The sequence below is a fragment of the Pseudophryne corroboree genome, chromosome 5, assembly GCF_028390025.1.
Source record: "Pseudophryne corroboree isolate aPseCor3 chromosome 5, aPseCor3.hap2, whole genome shotgun sequence".
Classification (NCBI taxonomy): Eukaryota; Metazoa; Chordata; class Amphibia; order Anura; family Myobatrachidae; genus Pseudophryne; species Pseudophryne corroboree.
The window spans coordinates 307,707,959-307,722,858 of NC_086448.1; the positions used below are offsets into that span (position 1 = coordinate 307,707,959).

Here is a 14,900-nt window from a genome sequence, read left to right on the forward strand (position 1 = left end):
ATTGGTCTTAGATCCTTTGTCTCCCCAAGGGGTCTCTTTTTTGGAAACTTAACCCACTCTGGCTGTCCTTAATGGGTGATGGAGCTGATTTGCTTGCTGACTGGCGAGACTTCCAGGATTTTAACGCCTCCTGCTCTACCCCTATTGCTAAGCATGATGCATTTAAAGCCTCTATCCGTGGCTCCTTTATTAAAAGGGTGGCTGCTATTAAAAGGTCTAGTAGGGAAGAGGAATCCCGCCTTGAAAATATTTGTTGTCAATTAGAAGCCGACTAGATTTTGCACAAATCCCCCTCCTTGCATGCTAGCTGGGAGATGGCCAGACGGGAGTGGACGACGTTTCTTTTAGATAAATCCAAGCGTCGGTTATTGTTCTCCAAGCATTCTCTATACTCACAGGCGGAGATTGGAGGTAGTTATCTCGCCTTCCTATCTAGGGAAGAGAGGGGTAGTATTTCTGTCCAACAGGTGTGTGATCCCCAGGGTGTTATGAAGTACTCGTGCCCTGATATTACTGAAGTATTTTTTGATTACTACTCTTCGCTGTACGGGTATAAAATGTCTTATACAATGGATCAACTGAGAGACTATCTCTCCCATATACAATTGCCCCAACTGTCTCCGGAATCTGTTGAATATTTGGATTCCCCATTCACCACTGAGGAATTAGATGCTGCTATAGCATCGTTCCCCAATAATAAGGCTCCCGGGTGTGACGGAATACCCATTGAATTGTACAAACGCTTTAAAGAATTCTATACCCCTTATTTGGTTGAACTATTTAACACTTTGTTTGACTACGGTTCTTTGCCCCCCTCGATGTCTGAGGCTATAATAATAGTAATTCTTAAGCCGGGTAAGGACCCCACCTCCCCGGACTCCTATCGCCCTATCTCCCTATTATCTACAGATGTAAACATTTTGGCTAAAATTTTAGCTGTTCGTTTAAATAAAGTTGTTACATCTATTGTCCACTGTGACCAAACGGGTTTTATGCCGGGGAAGTCTACGGTACAGAACCTCCGAAGACTCTTTTGCCATCTGCAGAGAGGGACAGGTCCGAGGCGGGGGCAGTGGTGGTGTCCCTGGATGCTGCCAAGGCCTTTGACTCGGTAGAATGGGGGTACCTGTGGGAAGTGCTTCATAAATTTGCGTTCAGTCCTAAATTTGTTCGGTGGGTCCAGTTGCTCTATTCTTCCCCGGCTGCTCGTGTTTCAGTCAATGGTCATGCGTCACGACCCTTTTCACTGGAGAGGGGTACGAGGCAGGGCTGCCCACTCTCTCCGGCCCTATTTGCCCTTGCCATTGAACCGCTAGCTAGTTGCATACGTATGTCCCCGGACATTGTAGGCATTAAGGTTGGGAGCCATGTTGATACTATCGCACTATATGCTGACGATATGCTTTTATTTCTTAATGATTCTGAGAATTCGTTACTCACTAACATTTGCTCAGCTTTATGATAATGGTATTCTTAAATCATTTGAGCGGCTACGTGGTGACTATGCTGTTGATAATACTGCTTTTTTTCACTACCTCCAGCTGCGTCATGCACTGCAGGCGCAGCTGGGTATGGCCCCCTTAACTATATCGGTGTCTCCAGTCAAGCAATTGCTCCTTTCGTTGGGGTCCAGGGGACACATATCTCTGATTTATGCCGCATTGAATGTGCAGGTTAACTCTCATCTGTTTGACCCCTTGAAACTTAAATGGGAAGGTAATATTGGCGATCTCTCCAATGAACAATGGATACAGATTTTGGGATCCATTCGTTATACCACCCCGTGTGTTCGATATCAGCAGGTATATTTTTATACCTTACATAGAACATATCGTACCCCAGTAATGTTGTATAGTGCACATCTTCGCTCTGATACCTGCTGTCCGAAGTGCAATGGGGAGGGTGCTGACTTTTGGCACCTATTATGGTCATGCCCAAGGTTGGCACCATTTTGGGCTGCAGTTTGGAATGATATTGTCCTTACAGAACCATCATTGCCAGTAATGAACTCTAGATTGTGCCTGTTCAGGTTAGACCTTGAAGAGACGCATTCTCTGGTCATATATCGTTATGTACTATGCTTAACCACTCTGGCAAAAGTCTTGATAGCCAGAAAATGGTTCTCCCCTGAAGTACCCAATATATCTCATTGGCGGGCTCTGGTCAACGAGGTTTCTGGCCATGAACGAGCAATGTTTAGATCTAGTGACATGCTGGTTAAATACTCTAATAAATGGGATAGATGGAATACGTCAGCCCTTGGAGTGGGTGGGACGTGATGGAAAGGGGAATGTATACTGTGTAATGTATACTGTAGCTAATACGGAATGTGATATTATGCCTGTTTGCTCTGGGGCGATGCGGGAAGCATGGAGGCTTTAGAAATGACTCCTTATTGTTGTATTGACTATATATATGCGATATGTTGCCTGCTACATGTCATATCCTGTTTAACAGATATACTATAAATCCAATGTCATTGATGTTTTTGATATACTATTTTTTGTACTTGACCTGGGCATCCAAGACTGGGCATCCAAGACATTGGGAACTAAATCAAGGGAGACTAGCGCTATACTGGGCATCCAAGACATTGGGAACTAAATCAAGGGAGACTAGCGCCAAATCAATGCGGGAAAGCGTATGGAAAGTGGCAGAGTGGCAGGAGTACTGAGTATCTTGGGGGTGACGAACCCTCCAAACATCTGCCAAGCCCAATTCAGATTTCAATTTAGCAAAGGGGGTAGGAGAAGGGTTTGTAGGGGTAAGAAGCGGGGTTTCTCTCCACCGATCTAAAACTGAATCTAGGACGTTATTGAAGTCCCCTATGCAGACAATTGGAGTAGAGAGAGATAAAGCTACAAATGACATGACCTGGCGCAAGACCTCATTACTAAACAGGGGAGGAATATACACAACCAATATGTGCAGCAAAACAGTATTCACAGTGGCCCTGAGAAAAACAAAATAACCTGAGGGGTCAATCAGGCTATGCTCAAGATGGAAGGTCACCAATTTTTTTTATGAGAATGGAAACACCTCTCGCATTATTATAAAACGTAGAGTGGTATGCCCACCCCACCCAAGGTTTCTTGAGGGCTAGCACCCGACACCCAGTAAGATGAGTTTCAGACAGGCATGTAATATCAGCACGGTACCTTTTAACCTGAGATAACACCAGCTCCCTTTTAATTTTATTATTTAGCCCCCTCACATTCCAGCCAAGTATGCAGAGTCCCTCACAAGATCCAGACATCAGAGAGAACAAAGACAGGAAACAGGATGTAAAGGAAAAAGAGGGAAAAGTGGGTAGAGGAAAAGAAAAAGGGGAAACCTGTCAGAGAAAGGAAACCGAAGCACATAGAAGGCAGGTCCAACTGGCACTGAACCAGCAGCATAAAAGAACACAATAGACACATAATTATTATCACATACACAAGACAGTAACACTGACACAATATAGAAAGAGAAAAAAAAAATAATAATAGAAAAAAAATTATATACACAGATACAAACAAAACCCAACTCCCCCCCCCCACCCCCACCCTGTATAGCCATCCAAACTCTGGTATATAAATGCAGCAGAGTCAGTATAATTACTCCAGAAATGTCACGCACTTGCAGGGAGGGGAGAGAGCACAGTTCCCTATATTTGTAATTATAAATGCAACAGGACAAGTACAAGTGTTTGCGTGCCACAAATGCACAGTGGGCAAAACTCAAGCACAGAGAAGGGTGTGAAGAAAAAAGTTCCTCAGCATAGAGCACTGTGAGATATGAGGAGGGCACAGCTAATCCAGTCCCCTCACGGTGAGCCTCTCAGTGACAACTGTGCATAGAGGCAGGGGTAGCTGAGCACTAGAGCACCCCCAGCAACAGACAGCCCCTCCCCCACTCACCGCTGCAGCTCACCTAGCAGAAGGTGGAACACAGAGTGAGCCCACGTATCCCAGCAGCAGCAGGCTCAGGGTAGCTGGGAGTGTGGGCAGGGCAGCGGGAGGAGCGCCGGCGGCGGATCACAGAGCCAGGCAAGGGAGACCAGAGGCCAGGACGCGCCGCACAGCGGGAGATCACAGCGGTGGCGGGCGGAGGCGGATCACAGAGCCAGGCAAGGGAGACCAGCGGCCAGGACGCGCTGCACAGCAGGAGATCAGCAGCGGCGGGCTCAGGACGTCCAGGCGTATCAACAGGTCGCACTGAGAAGGTAGACGGTGGGGAACAGGAGCAGCAAGTCCGGAGCGGGGACAGCCAGGAGCAGGATACAGCCGTGGAGAGGCACTTCAGGTCCGGAGCTGCAGAAGGGTCACGCTGGTCTGATTGGAAAACGGCCCAGGCAGCAAGAATAAGGAGGTACTGTGTCCCAAAACACTATGTAGGTGGGCACAGCAGTGGGCACATCAGCTGGGCAGACTCGGGCAGCCACTGCGGCCGGGGAGACAGGATAAAAAACAGGATAGATGGTGGAGCTCACTGATCCTGCTTCCTACACCATGCTTGTCCAAGCCACGCCCCGTCCTCTTCAATGTTTTTTTATTTAATTTTTATCCCTAATCGGAACTAAAGTATCGTGACTGGAAAAGAGAATCCTAAAAGAAGAGAAGAGATGTATTGTACTAAAATATCTGTTTGCTAAATTTCTTTATTTCTATTTCTCTGTTTGCTCTTACCTTTGCCTTCTTCCTTTTTCTATACTCTTCTTTGAATCACCTGCCTTACCTTAATGTTGCTGTTTTACAGTATATGATCTTTTTTCTGACTGTATCTTTCCTTTCTCTCTCTGCAGCTATCCTTGACTATAGACTATCAGCCTCTTCGAGTCGGTATCAGGGCCTGAACATGCTGCATCCTCTGCAGCTATGGTAAAGCCTGAATGGACCTTGGGTGAAGAGGTGTCACTACCTTTGGTGACACCCAGTGCGGCAGTATCATACAACCCTTAGCCTCCCTCCTGAGACCTGGCACAAGAAAACAGTGTGGGCACTGTTCATTGACACTATCCGAGGGGGTGACACTAACATAGCAGAGCAGTTCTGCTATTCTGGTGCCCCCCCCCCCCCGCCCCCCCTCAGATGGTGTCACCCAGTGCAGACCGCACCTCCTAGTGATGCCACTGCCAGAGCCGGCCTTAGGCATAGGCAAACTAGGCAAATGCCTAGGGCATTTGGAATGCTTAGGGGCACCAGCAGCTTCTGCTGATTAAAATGATATGCGGCATGCCTATATTCTGTGTGTGACTGCGGCTGTATCTGCATACAAAATGCTACGGTTCAGTGTATTCTTGGAAATCACTGTAATGTAGCATTTCATATGCAGATACAGCCGCAGTCGCACACAAAATATAGGCATGCTGCATATCATTTTAATCAGCAGAAGCTGCTTGTGCGTCCTAGCTACATAGTAATGCAAATAAGATGCATTTTCATAAACAAAAGGTGCCCGACATTAGCAGAGCTGCCAGCTGACTCATGCCAGGCAATTCCTGCAGAACTAGCGGCGGTGCTAGGGGGCACCAGCCAAAATCTTGCCTAGGGCATCATATTGGTTAGGGCCGGCTCTGGCCACTGCTTGGAGACTGTGCATCTGTCCGGTTCTCCTGATCCTATTGCAGCTGTCACTGCCTTATTAGGCCGGCATTGGTTGGAGTTTTGATGCCACTGCTTTCTTTCTATTTTGCCTTTTCTTGCTCTTTCTCGTGGCGACGAGAGCTTAGAAGGGTTGGTCCAGGCTGGCACCTTCCCCTGACAATCATAGGTCTCCTATCTATAGTTTGCTTTTACCCCATTTTCTACACTCAGTTACGTTAGTTATTCTGATTACAAAGGTTTTTTCTTTAAACTGAGTTTCACAATGTCCTTTCATAGCACCTCCCACATTAGTGAGCTGGTTGCTCCTTCTAAACATGCCATTATTTTAGGTGTGTTAGTTCAACCCGGTGTTACTATGTGCTCCTTACTGACCATGCTGGTAAGCTGCGCAGGTTTTCACTTCGTTCATGACTTTGACAGTATTTTGGCATGAGCCTTTTTACAAATTAGAGTGAGGCAGGAGGGAGCATGGTTGATGTATATATATGGGCATGTCTCCAGTTACTAAGTACCAGTATTGTCAGGTCTTGAAACGCTGTTACTGTAGGTTGTTCTCCGGGTGAGTTTAGCACTCACTCATTTCTTATAGAAGCCTCTACTTTAGCAGCTTCCATGGGTCTTTCTGATACAGAGATTCAATATCTGGTTCAATGGCATTTAAATGCGTTTGGCAGCTCTATTTCTATGTAGCTAACCGGAGGCTTAATTACTTGCCAACATACTGTGGGAGTCCATGGGGAATGTTATTTTCCCCAAGGGCCTAATCGGTATAACAATTAAATAGGTAATGTCGTTAATTTAATACTACCCGGTACTAATTGCCGGTGGACACCTACAGAGGGAGAATAACCTGTCTAGTCTGTAATCTGGTGGCAACATTTCACTCCATGACGGGATTCCGGCATTGGTATTGTGACCGCCAAGATCCTGACTGGTGGTACAGTAACCGCTTCCCATTTTACCACCTACCTCCCCATCTATGTCTTTGCGCTGAATGCTTGTGTGTATTATTGAGGCTGCTTTAGTTGCTCTTGTTCTGTTTCTCCTTGTGGTTCTGATTTATGTTGTATATCATTTCAGGTGGATTTGATAATAAATTGGTATGGGTTTGTGTAACGCTCCTATGTTTTTTCTTGTATTTCATTGCTACAGGCTCGGTTGGTGGTGAGGTTTTGGCAGTATGTGTTGCCATTCATTGCAAGATAAGGTAATGCAGTCTTTAGGAGAACCTCAGTGTCACGATCCGGGTATCTGGACGCCATTACTTACCCTTCAGATGCCTCCTAAGGCGGGCTCAGCGTTCCAGGACCAGATTCCGCTGTTCCTGAGTTTCCACATGCAGAGTGTCAGAGTGGTGTTTTCATCAGCCGCGGCCTCCGCTGTGCCCGCGTGGTTAAATGTGCATCTATCAGCCTGGCGTCTCCTGTCTCCGGTGGCCGGCGCCGCCATTACTGTTTCCCAGACCACATGGATTACAAACCAAACTTCCCTCCAAGTGTCTGCATGGGCGCAGCCATCTTGGATTCTGTCATCTGATCATTTCCACCAATCTGCTGTTTGTATTGTTGATTTGCATAATTGCCTAGCCAACCCCTTCCTTGCTGCAGGTATAAGTAAGCTGTGCCTGAGCAAGGAAGACGTCAGTGCTTTGGTTGTCAAACCTAGTTCCTGTTTGTCTCTCTTCTATGATTGTCTTCCAGGTTCCAGCTCCTGTCTCAAGACTTCCACCATAGAGACCCGCACCAGCATTCCACCTGCGGTGTAGCCTGACTCTCCAATCCATTGTGGATTCATCTGTTTCCAGCTACAACACTACCTGCTTCCAGCCTCAGCTTCCAGCAGAATACAGCTTCCCTTAAAGGGCCGGTGTCCTTTCTACACTTTACCACTCTCCACCGGAATTATTATTTCTCCGCTCTCAAGTTCTACATTTCAGTTCACATTTCATCGCTCCCAAAGTTCATTTATTATTTAACTGGTTCCAGCCAGTATCCACTCCGTGCTAACAACAGTCTGGTTCCAGCCAGTATCCACAGCAGCTGTTTTACCTTCAGCAACCCAGCTCTTCCTGGAACACCAGCTGGTACAATCCTGGGTTATCTCCATTGCTACAGCCGGGCCTGGTAAGGACTTTCCATCTAGAAGATCATAAGAACTATCTCACACTACCAGTGCCCTGTGGCTCCTGCCATGCTGTAGTACTCAGGAACTGTATTTATTCTTTGCTGACTTTTACGTTTTCCTTTATTTCTGCTGTGATGCGGAGTTGTCATAATAAACATCATTGACTTTTATCTAAGTTGTCGTGGTCACGCCTTCGGGCAGTTATTATTCATGTTACTTACATGTCCAGGGGTCTGATACAACCTCCCAGGTTCCGGTACATCTCAGCCCCTACAACTGAGGCTGCCTCCCGTCAGCTCAGGCCCTCAGTTGTGACAGTAAGCACTGACCTAATGAATCCAGCCGGAGACCAGGATCAAGCGGCCAGGCCGATGCAAGAACTGGCAGCCCGACTAGAACATCAGGAGGCTGCACAGGGCCACATCATCCGCTGTCTCCAGGATCTCTCTACTCGGCTGGATGGGATTCAGACCACTCTCCGTGGATCAGGCGCGTCTGGTGCGTCAACCACAGTGACTCCAGCTATAACCCCACCCACCTTACCCATTCCTGCTCCACGTCTTCATCTTCCAACGCCAGCAAAATTTGACGGATCTCCAAGATTCTGCAGGGGATTTCTCAACCAGTGTGAGATTCAGTTTGAGCTACAACCTGGCAATTTCCCCAGTGACCGTACAAAAATTGCCTACATTATTTCTCTTCTCAGTGGCTCAGCCCTCGATTGGGCATCACCGTTATGGGAGAGGTCCGACACCCTGCTATCTTCTTACACTGCATTCGTGTCAACATTCAGGCGCATCTTCGACGAGCCAGGCCGGGTAACTTCAGCTTCGTCTGAGATTCTCCGTTTACGCCAGGGATCACGTACTGTAGGACAATATCTTATACAGTTCCAGATCCTGGCATCCGAACTGGCATGGAACGACGAGGCCCTGTATGCTGCATTCTGGCATGGTTTATCCGAGCGTATTAAAGATGAGTTAGCTACCAGAGACTTACCCTCCAAGTTAGATGAGTTAATCTCACTTTGTACGAAAGTTGACTTACGTTTCAGAGAGAGAGCAACTGAGCGTGGAAGATCATCTGCTCCAAAATCTTCTGCTCCTCCTCCTCGCCAACTGTCACCAACTAAAGATGAACCCATGCAAATTGGCCGTTCCCGTTTAACTCCTGCTGAGCGCCGAAGACGTCTCTCCGAGTTTCTCTGTTTGTACTGTGCAGCTCCGTCTCACACCATTAATGCCTGTCCCAAACGTCCGGGAAACTCCAAATCCTAGCTCGCCAAGGAGAGGGCCGGCTAGGAGTAATGATCTCCTCTCCATCTCCTCAAGATTGTAACCTCTCAGTCTCGCTTCAAGTTGCTCAACGTTATCAGAACGTCATTGCCCTCCTGGATTCCGGAGCAGCTGGGAACTTTATTACCGAAGCCTATGTTAAACGGTGGTCCCTACCCACCGAGAGACTTCCTTCGTCCTTTTCCTTAACTGCTGTGGATGGCAGTAAAATTTTTGATACAGTTATTTCTCTAAGGACTCTACCAGTTCGTCTGAGAGTGGGAGTTCTTCATTCCGAACTTATTTCACTTTTAGTGATTCCAAGAGCCACACATCCTGTGGTCCTGGGCCTTCCATGGCTCCGTCTTCACAATCCTACAATTGATTGGACGACTACGCAAATCCTGGCATGGGGTTCCTCCTGTACTAAGACATGTTTGTTTAAAGTGTTGCCTGTCTGTTCCTCCTCCCCCAGGTCGTCTGATGTTCCACCTCCTCCATATCAAGATTTCACGGATGTGTTCAGTAAAGCTTCTGCTGATATCCTTCCCCCTCATAGAGAATGGGACTGCCCGATTGATCTCGTTCCAGGGAAGGTTCCACCTCGAGGCCGAACTTATCCGTTGTCTCTCCCCGAGACGCATTCTATGGAGGAATACATAAAAGAGAACCTAGCAAAGGGGTTCATTCGACCTTCTTCTTCTCCAGCCGGCGCAGGCTTCTTTTTTGTAAAGAAGAAAGATGGTGGTCTGCGGCCGTGCATCGACTACAGAGGTTTGAACGACATTACCATCAAGAACCGCTATCCTTTACCCCTGATTACTGAGCTCTTTGACAGAGTTAGCGGAGCTACCATCTTTACAAAGCTGGACCTGAGAGGTGCATACAATCTCATCCGGATCCGTGAGGGTGACGAGTGGAAGACCGCATTTAACACCCGTGACGGACATTATGAGTACCTCGTCATGCCCTTCGGATTGAGCAATGCTCCAGCTGTCTTCCAGCATTTCGTCAATGAGATCTTCAGAGACATTCTATACCGTCATGTCGTGGTCTATCTAGATGATATCCTCATTTTTGCCAACAATTTAGAGGAACATCGTTTCTGGGTAAAGGAGGTTCTGTCCCGTCTCCGTGTCAATCATCTCTACTGCAAATTAGAGAAATGCGTCTTTGAAGTCAAGTCCATTCCGTTTCTAGGGTACATTGTGTCCGGTTCCGGACTAGAGATGGATCCTGAGAAACTACAAGCAATCCAGAATTGGCCAGTACCCTTAACCCTCAAAGGGGTCCAGAGGTTCTTAGGGTTCGCCAATTATTACCGAAAGTTTATACGAGACTTTTCCACCATTGTGGCGCCTATTACTGCTTTCACCAAGAAGGGTGCTAACCCGTCCAAGTGGTCTGAAGAAGCCATGCAAGTTTTTCATCTTTTAAAACAGAGGTTCATCTCTGCACCTGTCCTGAAACAGCCTGACGTCGACTCTCCTTTCATCTTAGAGGTGGATGCCTCCTCCGTTGGAGTAGGAGCGGTGTTATCTCAGAGGGCTAAAGATGGTCATTTACATCCTTGCAGTTTCTTCTCACGGAAGTTCTCCCCAGCGGAGCGCAACTATGCCATTGGCGACCAGGAGTTGCTAGCCATCAAGCTCGCTCTAGAGGAGTGGAGATATCTGTTGGAGGGAGCTTCTCATTCAATCACCATCCTTACAGACCACAAGAACCTTCTATATCTAAAAGGCGCACAATGTCTCAACCCTCGTCAGGCCAGATGGGCACTTTTCTTTTCCAGGTTCGACTTTAAACTCCAGTTCTGTCCGGGCTCTCAGAATCGCAAGGCCGATGCCCTTTCCCGCTCATGGGAGCAAGAAAATGAGTCAGAGTCTTCAGACAAGCATCCTATTATAAATCCGTTGGCATTCTCCACGGTAGGGATGGACTCTACGCCCCCATCAGGGAAAAGTTTTGTGAAGCCGACACTAAGGAAGAAGCTCTTGCATTGGGCCCATGCTTCCCGTTTTGCCGGACATACAGGTATCCAAAAAACCCTGGAGTTTATCTCTAGGTCCTATTGGTGGCCAACTCTGAAAAAGGACGTTTTGGAGTTTATTGCATCTTGCCCAAAGTGTGCTCAACATAAAGTATCCCGCCAGTCGCCTGCGGGGCAACTGGTTCCACTATCTGTTCCCCGTCGACCATGGACCCATTTGTCGATGGATTTTATTACAGATTTGCCCATGTGCAACAAGTTCAATACCATCTGGGTGGTAGTTGACCGGTTCACCAAGATGGCACACTTCATTCCTCTCACCGGTCTTCCGTCAGCTTCCAAGTTGGCTCAAGTATTCATACAAGAGATCTTCCGACTCCACGGTCTTCCAGAAGAAATTATCTCAGATCGAGGAGTTCAATTCACAGCCAAATTCTGGCGAAGTTTATGTCAAGTCCTCCAAGTCAAGTTAAAGTTTTCCACGGCTTACCATCCTCAGACCAATGGTCAAACTGAGAGGGTGAATCAGGACTTGGAGGCCTTCCTCCGCATCTATGTGTCCTCCTCTCAAGATGACTGGGTTCAATTACTTCCCTGGGCCGAGTTCTGTCATAACAACCAGTATCATTCTTCATCTTCTTCAACACCATTCTTCACCAACTTTGGATTCCACCCTAAAGTCCCTGAGTTCCAACCGCTTCCAGCAACTTCTGTTCCCGCAGTGGATATCACCTTGCATCAGTTTGCCAATATCTGGAAGAGCGTACGATCAGCTCTGCTCAAGGCATCGTTCAGGTACAAGAAGTTTGCGGATAAGAAGCGTCGAGCAGTTCCTGCTCTCAAGGTGGGTGATCGGGTATGGTTATCCACGAAGAATTTGAGGTTAAGAGTTCCCAGTATGAAGTTTGCACCTCGCTACATCGGTCCTTTTAAAATTGATCAAGTCATCAATCCTGTTGCTTACAGACTCCAGTTACCTCCCTTCTTAAAAATACCCAGGACATTCCATGTTTCCCTGTTGAAACCGCTAATCTTGAATCGGTTTCATTCCTCACTTCCACCAACTCCGAAAGTCCAAACTCAACGAGGCGTTGAGTATGAAGTGGCCAAGATCCTGGACTCACGTCACCGTTACGGTCAACTTCAGTATCTCATTGACTGGAAGGGCTATGGTCCTGAAGAACGCTCTTGGACCAATGCCTCTGACGTCCATGCTCCTGCCTTGGTCCGAAATTTCCACGCAAAGTTTCCTTTAAAGCCTAAGAAGTGTCCTGGGGCCACTCCTAAAGGGGGGGGTGCTGTCACGATCCGGGTATCTGGACGCCATTACTTACCCTTCAGATGCCTCCTAAGGCGGGCTCAGCGTTCCAGGACCAGATTCCGCTGTTCCTGAGTTTCCACATGCAGAGTGTCAGAGTGGTGTTTTCATCAGCCGCGGCCTCCGCTGTGCCCGCGTGGTTAAATGTGCATCTATCAGCCTGGCGTCTCCTGTCTCCGGTGGCCGGCGCCGCCATTACTGTTTCCCAGACCACATGGATTACAAACCAAACTTCCCTCCAAGTGTCTGCATGGGCGCAGCCATCTTGGATTCTGTCATCTGATCATTTCCACCAATCTGCTGTTTGTATTGTTGATTTGCATAATTGCCTAGCCAACCCCTTCCTTGCTGCAGGTATAAGTAAGCTGTGCCTGAGCAAGGAAGACGTCAGTGCTTTGGTTGTCAAACCTAGTTCCTGTTTGTCTCTCTTCTATGATTGTCTTCCAGGTTCCAGCTCCTGTCTCAAGACTTCCACCATAGAGACCCGCACCAGCATTCCACCTGCGGTGTAGCCTGACTCTCCAATCCATTGTGGATTCATCTGTTTCCAGCTACAACACTACCTGCTTCCAGCCTCAGCTTCCAGCAGAATACAGCTTCCCTTAAAGGGCCGGTGTCCTTTCTACACTTTACCACTCTCCACCGGAATTATTATTTCTCCGCTCTCAAGTTCTACATTTCAGTTCACATTTCATCACTCCCAAAGTTCATTTATTATTTAACTGGTTCCAGCCAGTATCCACTCCGTGCTAACAACAGTCTGGTTCCAGCCAGTATCCACAGCAGCTGTTTTACCTTCAGCAACCCAGCTCTTCCTGGAACACCAGCTGGTACAATCCTGGGTTATCTCCATTGCTACAGCCGGGCCTGGTAAGGACTTTCCATCTAGAAGATCATAAGAACTATCTCACACTACCAGTGCCCTGTGGCTCCTGCCATGCTGTAGTACTCAGGAACTGTATTTATTCTTTGCTGACTTTTACGTTTTCCTTTATTTCTGCTGTGATGCGGAGTTGTCATAATAAACATCATTGACTTTTATCTAAGTTGTCGTGGTCACGCCTTCGGGCAGTTATTATTCATGTTACTTACATGTCCAGGGGTCTGATACAACCTCCCAGGTTCCGGTACATCTCAGCCCCTACAACTGAGGCTGCCTCCCGTCAGCTCAGGCCCTCAGTTGTGACACTCAGGTTCTGATACTGCATTTCGGGGGCAGTTATACATACTTTACATTTTGTCACTGAGGCTTGGCTGGACTGTCCTGTAAGAGTGTGCTAAGAAATGTTTGGAGGGTGCTAGGTCTGGAACAAGGTTGGATCTTGTCTGGAAACAGTTAATGCAGTAGCAGTGTAATTTATTTTTGTCAACAATGGCATTATAGTGGAACGTGATTTAATTCATAAGGATGCCCAAACATATTGGTCTGATGGTTCATCGGAGTTCTGTCGGTTTGACCAGCTTTGATGGTATTTGGGTGTATTGGAGATGTAGTTTAGTTGGCGTGAGTTAGGTATGGTGGTTGTGGGTCAGATTAGGCCTTGCTATGGTAGTACAGAATGGTAATCCAATTCTTAAAGTTAAGCATTAGGCTTTAGGTGCGCTCTACATTGTAGGCCAATTAAATGGCTACACCACCTGAACGGGTGGGTGTTATGGTAAGTGGGGAGATGAATACCAATATTTGGCTTTGTATGCATGCTCGTTGTTCTGGCCGCCACCAATTTTAATTAATATTTGTCAATAAAATTTGACATAATTGTAATACCAGCACTGTTGTCTGTGTTTTATTTATATATAAATCATTTAAAATTGTAAGGTTAGTCAATTTGATATTTTAGGTGCAACACCACAAATATATTGTTAGCAAGTCACTAGCATTGTCCATGAGCACCCTTCTAAATTCATGGTGACTCTCCAGCTATGAATTTTGATAACCCTCTGCCTAACATCAGTTGCCTACTAGCTATTGCTAGATTTCATTATCTGTTTCACACTGAGCCTACTTCTTTGAACACCTTATTGCCAGGCAGAACCGCAACTAGACTTTTTGGTGCCTTGTGGCAGAAAGAGAATCCTTCCCCCCATTTTTCAAACAGGGACATAAGGTGCATGCCTCATAGGGAAGAGGTAAGACAAAACTGATCCCAGAGAAAGCCCATGCTATGTTTCCCCTTATAACATTTTGTATTTTTATAGAAAACTGCAAGTAAATATAAGCTATAACCTGTTTCTTTCCAGTCAAACACCCATTTTTTTTATTTTTTTCACAAAGTACAAGGTAAGCTTCAAATAGTTAGAATTCCCTAGCTTTCTATGCAAGGTCAGATAGCTCAATGAAGAGTGTCTGACTGCAAAGCCACAGGCAATGGGTTCAAATCCCGGGTATGTCTGCATCTTGAAATGTAATAATGGACAGTGTGACCGAACAACAAAGACCTCTCAAGTTAAGTTCATGAATGTTGTATAGGTATTGGGGATGGAAGGAGTGGGGGTAGGAATAGTGGTGATCATGAGTTGCTGGGCTTCAAAAAGGAGGGAAGCTGCATTAGAAAGTCATTAAAACAGATAACTGACAAGTGCCGCCAACAGCGCCCCCTACCCTGCAT

The 14,900-nt window shown here is 46.8% G+C and overlaps 1 protein-coding gene across 10 annotated transcripts in view; it reads right to left on the minus strand.

Annotated features, from left to right (window-relative positions):
* The window catches only part of HECW1 (HECT, C2 and WW domain containing E3 ubiquitin protein ligase 1), a 785,299-nt gene that overhangs the window by 115,797 nt on the left and 654,602 nt on the right, over window positions 1–14,900 (minus strand). The window lies entirely within an intron of this gene.